At 28.9% G+C, this 7500-nt stretch overlaps 1 non-coding gene across 1 annotated transcript; it reads left to right on the top strand.

Moving 5' to 3' along the window:
* Positions 1 to 4458: 4458 nt before the first annotated feature.
* TRNAC-GCA (transfer RNA cysteine (anticodon GCA)) lies at positions 4459 to 4530 on the top strand. Its single transcript has one exon. It is a non-coding gene; the product is annotated as a tRNA-Cys (tRNA).
* Positions 4531 to 7500: the final 2970 nt, after the last annotated feature.

The following is a 7500-nucleotide window of genomic DNA, read 5'->3' as shown; positions in this document are numbered from 1 at the left end:
TGTGTGTATGTGTGTACATGTACGGATATTCATATATGCATCTGTATTTATATGTTTGTGTATATTTTTGTGTATATATATATATACACACACAGATATGTGCGTATAACAGTTAACCGTTTTTAAAGTGCTAAAAAAAACTATTTAAAACTTCTGTTAAAACGATGGTTTATCACTAACAAATTGCCAATAAACTGCTTTTAAACTACTAGTAAATTGTTATCAAATTACTTGAAAACTTATTTTATATCCCTACCACTACGATCGTTTTTTTGATAGTAGTCGCAAAATATCTCCTTAGAATTACACACAACATTAACAAAAGATATATATATATATATATATATATATATATATATATATATATATATATATATATATATATATAAAGTCAAGGGACCCGGAACAGAAGCTTTATGTATATTCTGCTATGCAAGAAAAAAATATCTGAATCAAATGAGATTTGTTAACGCAACTGAGATTAATTATAGGCATTTATCCCATATTTCATAAACCAAGTGAATATCACGATACAAAAACTAATTATGGTGAGATGAAAATTGGCTGACTAAATGGGCTATTACACTGATTGCTCCCTTTTTCATAAATCATAAATTATGACATGGTCATTTCTTTCCTTCCCGCAGCTTGTCAGGAAGGAAATAAATAAGTAACTGTAATATATATATTTTTTTATTTGTGTTTTGTTGTTTTTTGCATCGATTTTACTACTATATCGATATTTATAACTTTTATTGATATTTTATTTTTGTTAGTATATTATTACCATTCAGATAGAGAAAACTATTTCTTGTCTAAAAGTTAGAATATATACTGTGTGTGTGTGTGTATGTGCGTGTGTGTATGTGTGTGTGTATGTGTGTGTATATATACATATATAAGTTTTTTTGATAAAGAAAATAGTTTTAACAAAGCTGACAATACCAATAGTAATGATAATAACAATAATGATAATAACAATGACAAGGATAAATATTATAATAATAATGATAATAATAGTGATAATGATGATAAAAATAACCAAGAAAATGCAATGAAGCATGTTGATAAGACTGTTGTTTTGTCCACTATCATGGCATTCCATTAATGAAGAAATTAGATACAAATTATGTAAGTTAGGTCTTTGACATCCATTTGAAAAAAATATATATATATTTATGATAGTTTGATTGGTCATTGAAAAATTATGAAATAACTAGAACAATTAATTTAGTTAAGTAAATTCAATAATTCAGTCAAATTAAAATAACTAAATTGACTGATTTTCTTTTTCTTTTCTTTTAATTCATAAATATTTTCCTAATTAATCTCCCAGTCAGTCATAGACGATGATGTATTTGAGTGTCTGAATTTTTATGAACATCAAATTACATAATTGTCTCATTTTTATTTAATCATATGATATTAATCTATCATTGCCTCATATTTCACTATATTAATATCTTTATACAAAACAACTGCTCTGTGATACTATCAGTATAGTGTCTTATCATCACTGATATAAATATGTTCAAGTTATTACAAGTGTAATTGTGATAATAACATTACAGTATGATTATTATTGTTATGCTATTGATATCTTTTCATCAATAAGACTCACTAGAACAATATAATCAGTGATATGGCTATTGCTTCGTTATTATTATCAGCTCACTGTTATCCCCACTGTTATCATCACCAATATCAACATTATTACTATAGTCGTTAATACAATCAACATGCCTAGTAATCATTATTAGTCTAATTACCCGTGTTAATCTAAATACTCTAATTATCAAGGTTGTATTTAAGTAATTCTTTAGCGTTTTGTTTTGTTTTTCATTATCAACACACCATTCGGATAACTTTTCAATATAATGATGGTTTGAATTAGGTATAGCCATGACTTTCGAAAATCAAAACATGAATTGAAATGATAAAGTTATTGATGTTTCATACATTATATCAATGACGACAGCAGCAATGATAATTATGATAATTACTGGTTAATGTTACTATTGCTATTAATACTGACCATAATGATAATAATGATAATAATAAAAGTAATAATAACAATAATGATAATAAAGACGAACACGACGGAATGTGATAATTACTAAAGAAACATAACAACGGATGGCAGAGAACTGGTTAACTTCTAAAACTCGTTACAAAATTACATAAGTATACCACAAATTTCGAAAGAAAGTTGACATACTCTCTGATGAACCGCTCTGGTAATGAATTCAATGGATCAAGGCCATAACCAAGAATTATCATCCAACAACCATGGCTAAACCACCCATGAACTTTCCATCAAAATCAGTTTCTAATTTCAGCATAGTCCTCCTGGCAAATGTCTGTCTGGTAACAAAACAATACATCATTACATAAACATCCAAAAATATAATATCCCCTGTTCGACTGAGGTTACAACATCACAATACAAATAACAATCACAATAACAACAATAAAAGGAGCAAACACAATTGTAAGAATAATACAGGGCAGACGGTATTTTGCCCTTATCATAACACCAAGGGAGGAGGGCCTCAGTCGGTTCATTAATAATATGGTTGGTTGTGGGACCTTCAACCGTATTCTAGGACATTTTTTTGCGTGGTGTGGCTATACTATGCTGTGTCAATGTCTTGTTCTTGTCACGAAAGTGGTATTCTAGAACGCAAAAGTTAGCACGTCTGTGTCAGCTGCTTCAGGTTTACCAACCGTTCCAAAGTTAACATGTTTCAGATGAATGACACTGTCCAAACGACAAATTCATAAGAGAAACTACAGTCTAAGGTAGCACTGACAAAAGATAGTTCAATTTTGGTATGAATCAGTCGTTGCACTTGTTCCTAATTAAAGAATTGACAACCATTTCACGAACGCGCAGTTGGTAATTCAGTTGACGCTCCATCAAAACAAACGGGATGAGAGGGATCGTGTGTTTATGTATAGATATTCCTTATTTTGTGTATATACTGTATACATATATGGGTATCTTTGATATACCATACAAATAGATTTAATGTATACATATTTCATATAATCATATACTTTAACTACTTTTACCTTTCATTTAACTTCACTCTCCTTCGAAAAATTCGCCAAAAGGTAAACAAACTCAAAATCAGCAAAGAATCCATGTTTTCCTAAAATGGTTTGTAATCTAAGTCTAGGACAATGATGCCTAATATATCCAATATAGATATTATTTTCCAAATGTGGTATGGTCATATGGAATATTGATAACGAAGACTACACTAAAAATATGTATTTTCGCCCATGTAACTATACACGATTGTTCCAATACTTTCGCCGCAATTGCTGTGACTTTGCCTCGCTTTTACCATGCAGGGAACAGCAAATCAGTTCTCTCTCTCTCTTTCTCTCCCATTCTCTCTCCCTTTCTCTCACTCTCTCTTTTTTTTATCTCTCTCCCTTTCTCTCTCTCCCTCTCTCTTTCTATTTCTCTCTCTCTCTTCCTCACTTTTTCTCTCTCTCTCTCTCTCCCTCTCTCTTTCTATTTCTCTCTCTCTTCCTCACTCTTTCTCTCTCTCATTCTCTCTCTCTCTTTCTCTTTCTCACTCTTTCTTTCTCCCCCTTTCTCTCTCCCTTTCTCTCTTTCTCTCTCTTTCTCTCCATCTCTCTTTCTATTTCCCTCTCTCTCTTCCTCACTCTTTCTCTCTCTCTCTAACTCTCTTTCTTTCTCTCATTCTCTCTCTCTCTCTCCCGCTCTCTCTCTCTCTTTCTTTCTCTCTCTCTCTTTCTTACTGTGGTTAGACTAATTAATTAAATTTCTTAAACCATTTGATTAATTAAGTTAAATCCAAATTCTCTTGAAATTATTAATAAAAAGGGTTTAACAATAAACCTAATCAAACAGATAGAAAAAGGCAGATGAATACACAACAGCAATAATCATGATAATTATAAGACGTCCACGAACGCCCGAAAATCCAGTTCTGAAATATATAATGATAGCATTTTTTGAAAAGGAGATTGAGTTACAAGCAGATCCATTTCATATGATAAATCACCTGGATGATTGACCCTTTAAATCGACCGTAAATACGTAGGTGGATCCAGTTCCCCAATAAGAATTGATCAATCGGTCTCTGGGCCATGGTCAACCCACCCATAAATTTCCATCCTCGTGGAGTAAAACCAACACGCCAATAGGTAGATAAGGGAAGTTACTAGATAGATATAAATGGCTAATTCCATGACCTCTTCCACAAAACGGAGGTAATGATATGAAACAACAAAAACAAACAACAGCATTGACAATAACAACGCAAGGGAGACGGAACTCCTACATGGATCATAAGGATCCTTAATTAACCTTAATTAATTAATTATCGAGCCTGGTGTTTGTGGTACCCTTTTCTCACCCTCCACTTGTTGAGCGTTGTGTTATTCACAAATAAAGCCAAAAACCTTGTGATAATGGTAGGGGGTGTAGCTCAGTGGTAGAGCATTCGACTGCAGATCGAGAGGTCCCTGGTTCAATCCCGGGCGCCCCCTGACTGTGGACAATTATTTTGTTTTGCCATAATGATAATGAGGAAAATTATTTTGTTTTGCCTGCATTCACTGCGGGAAAACAATTCATATCCGTGCCTGCTCTCACTGACGAATAGAATATTGGTTGGGAAAGGTATTTGAGTTTACAAACAGGTGACGTCATTTGTTTACGGTGGTGACGTAACCTTTTTCGATTTCTTTGATTTTTGGAATGTGTTTTTCTCCATTTTGTAAGACTATTTTTTTTTCTCTGCTGTAAGGGAATTTAATGTTTTTTATAATGAATATAATGGGAATATAATGATATGAAAATACAAGTCCATTGATGTGCTTGAAATAAAGAAAAGGGGAACGTTGTGAGTAGCTTTAGACCATTCCTTCATGTCTGCCTCCATTTGGAAGGTATTATCATGATTTTTTTATTTTTTTATTTATTTATTTATTTATTTATTTATTTTTTTTTTTTTTTTTTTTTTTTTTTTTTTTTTTTTTTTTTTTTTTGACAGGGAAACTATACTACCAAATAAACAAAAATCAGTGAAATATCTGACAGGAATTAGTAACGACTGAGAAAAAAAATATATTAAAAAAAAGAAATATAATCACGTATTCTGTCTGGCAGGTTACGAGCGAGGATTAAGATAAAAACTGTTAAAAATAATTTATAGATCCAACTCATTCTATTGCAGAATGTCAGAAGAGAGTACATCAGAAGGTAAGACTGGATCAAAAAAAAAAAAAAAAAAAAAAAAAAAAAAAAAATATATATATATATATATATATATATATATATATGTATGTATGTATATATACATATATATCAGAAAATACAAGAGCACAATGAACTCACATAAGAGGAAAATTGTAAGGAAAGGAGGTCGTTAAAAGAACTTGTTGTGACTGAAGGTCATAGGTCATTGTATAATGATAAGAACAATTAGAATTAAAATATTTATGATGAAGATAGTGATAGTGATAATAATTATGATAAAGAGAGTAATAATGATAATAATCATAATAGAGAGAGTATAATGATATTGATTATGATAAAGATAGTAATAATGATAATAATTATGATAAAGAGAGTAATAATTATAATAATTATGAAAAAGAGTAATAAGGATGATAATTATGATAAAGATACTGATAATAATGATAATTATGCTGGTGATGACAATAATAGTGATAGCAATAATGATGACAACAACAATAAAAATAATAGTAATGATAATGATACTGATGATCATAATAGTGATGATGGTGATGATGCTAATAGTTGTAATATTAATAATGATAATAACAATAATGATAGAAGTAATAGTATTAATAGTAGTAGCAATAATGATAATGATATTGACAATAATGATAATAATAGTATGATAATGATGATAACAACACCAGCAATAATGATGATGATGATAGTAACACTAATAATAAGGACAATAATAATTATACAAATTGCAATGATGATAATGATAATGACCATAATAATGATATTGATGATAATGACATTGTCATAATGAGGATAATAATGATGATAATAAAAATGATGAAAATCAAATTAACAACAATGATGATGATGATGATGATGATGATGATGATAATGATGATTGATATAAAAATAATGATGATACCAATGATAATGATGACAGCGATAACAATGATAATACTAACAATGGTGATAAGAATAATCATCATTGTCGCTTTCATTATTACTCTTACTATCATTATCATTATCTTTATCAATATTATTATGATGATGATGAGGACAATAGTGATCACAATGATCAATAATGATATTGGTATGATGCTGATTATAGTGACAAATTTAATTACAATAATGATAGTAACGATAATAATAATAACAATGATAATGATAATAATTATGATGATAGTGATGATAATAATGATAATAATTATGATAATAGTATTGATAATAATGATAATACTAATGATGATAATAATATCAAAATTATGACGATGATATTAATGATAATAATAATAATAACAATAATAATGATAATATTAGTAATAGTAATGATAATATTAGTAATGATAATGATAAATAACAATAATGATGATATTGATAATGCCAATGATAATAACAATAAAGACAATGATGATGATGATAAGAATAATGATAATGATGATAATAGTGATAATGATAATAAACATGATGGAGATGATGAGAATAATTTAAATTATCATAGTGATAAGGATATTGATAATGATTATGATGATAATAGTAATGATAGTAATAACAATTATGATGATAATGATAATGACAATGATAATAGTAATGAAAAGTATGATAATAATGATAATAGCAATATTTTTTTTTTTTTTTTTTTTTTTTTTTATACAATATCAATGTATTTGTTTCATATGTATATTCAAAATAGGTGAATTAATTCGTTTAAATATGACATCCTAACTGGAAATACACCAAAAAAATAGGTAATATTTTAGTACTTATAATCATAATTACTTATCTTATTCTTTGAAATACGTAATTTCATTCATATGTTTTTTTTCTTTTTTCTGATCGTACAATTCAAAATACTAACACCTATCATTACATAATCTATAAAACGATGTGTAGATTGGTGATGCTGTGAACCAAAAAAAAAAAAAAAAAAAAAAAAAAAAAATATATAAAAATATATATATATATATATATATATATATATATATATATATATATATATATATATATATATTCAAATGAACATTATCTCCGCTAATTATCGTGCCCAGATATTTATATCTTGGACCAACTTCAACAATGTTCAAATGCACTTTGGGAAACACCAGATCTTCCAATACAGGTTATCCGGGGAACAGACTTGCAGATTGCAACGAAATCGCCTTCAGCCTCCCAATTTGCAACATATATCTTTGGTCCAGGCTTCAGCTATACCCTTAATTCAGTCAGCTTTCAGTAACCCTGAATTTACTAGACGTACTAGC

The sequence above is a fragment of the Penaeus japonicus genome, unplaced genomic scaffold (assembly GCF_977035675.1).
Source record: "Penaeus japonicus unplaced genomic scaffold, GWHDUDI00000001_assembly GWHDUDI00000003, whole genome shotgun sequence".
Taxonomy (NCBI): domain Eukaryota; kingdom Metazoa; phylum Arthropoda; class Malacostraca; order Decapoda; family Penaeidae; genus Penaeus; species Penaeus japonicus.
The sequence above is the reverse complement of the archived record's forward strand: the minus strand, read 5'-3'. Positions and strand labels throughout refer to the sequence as shown.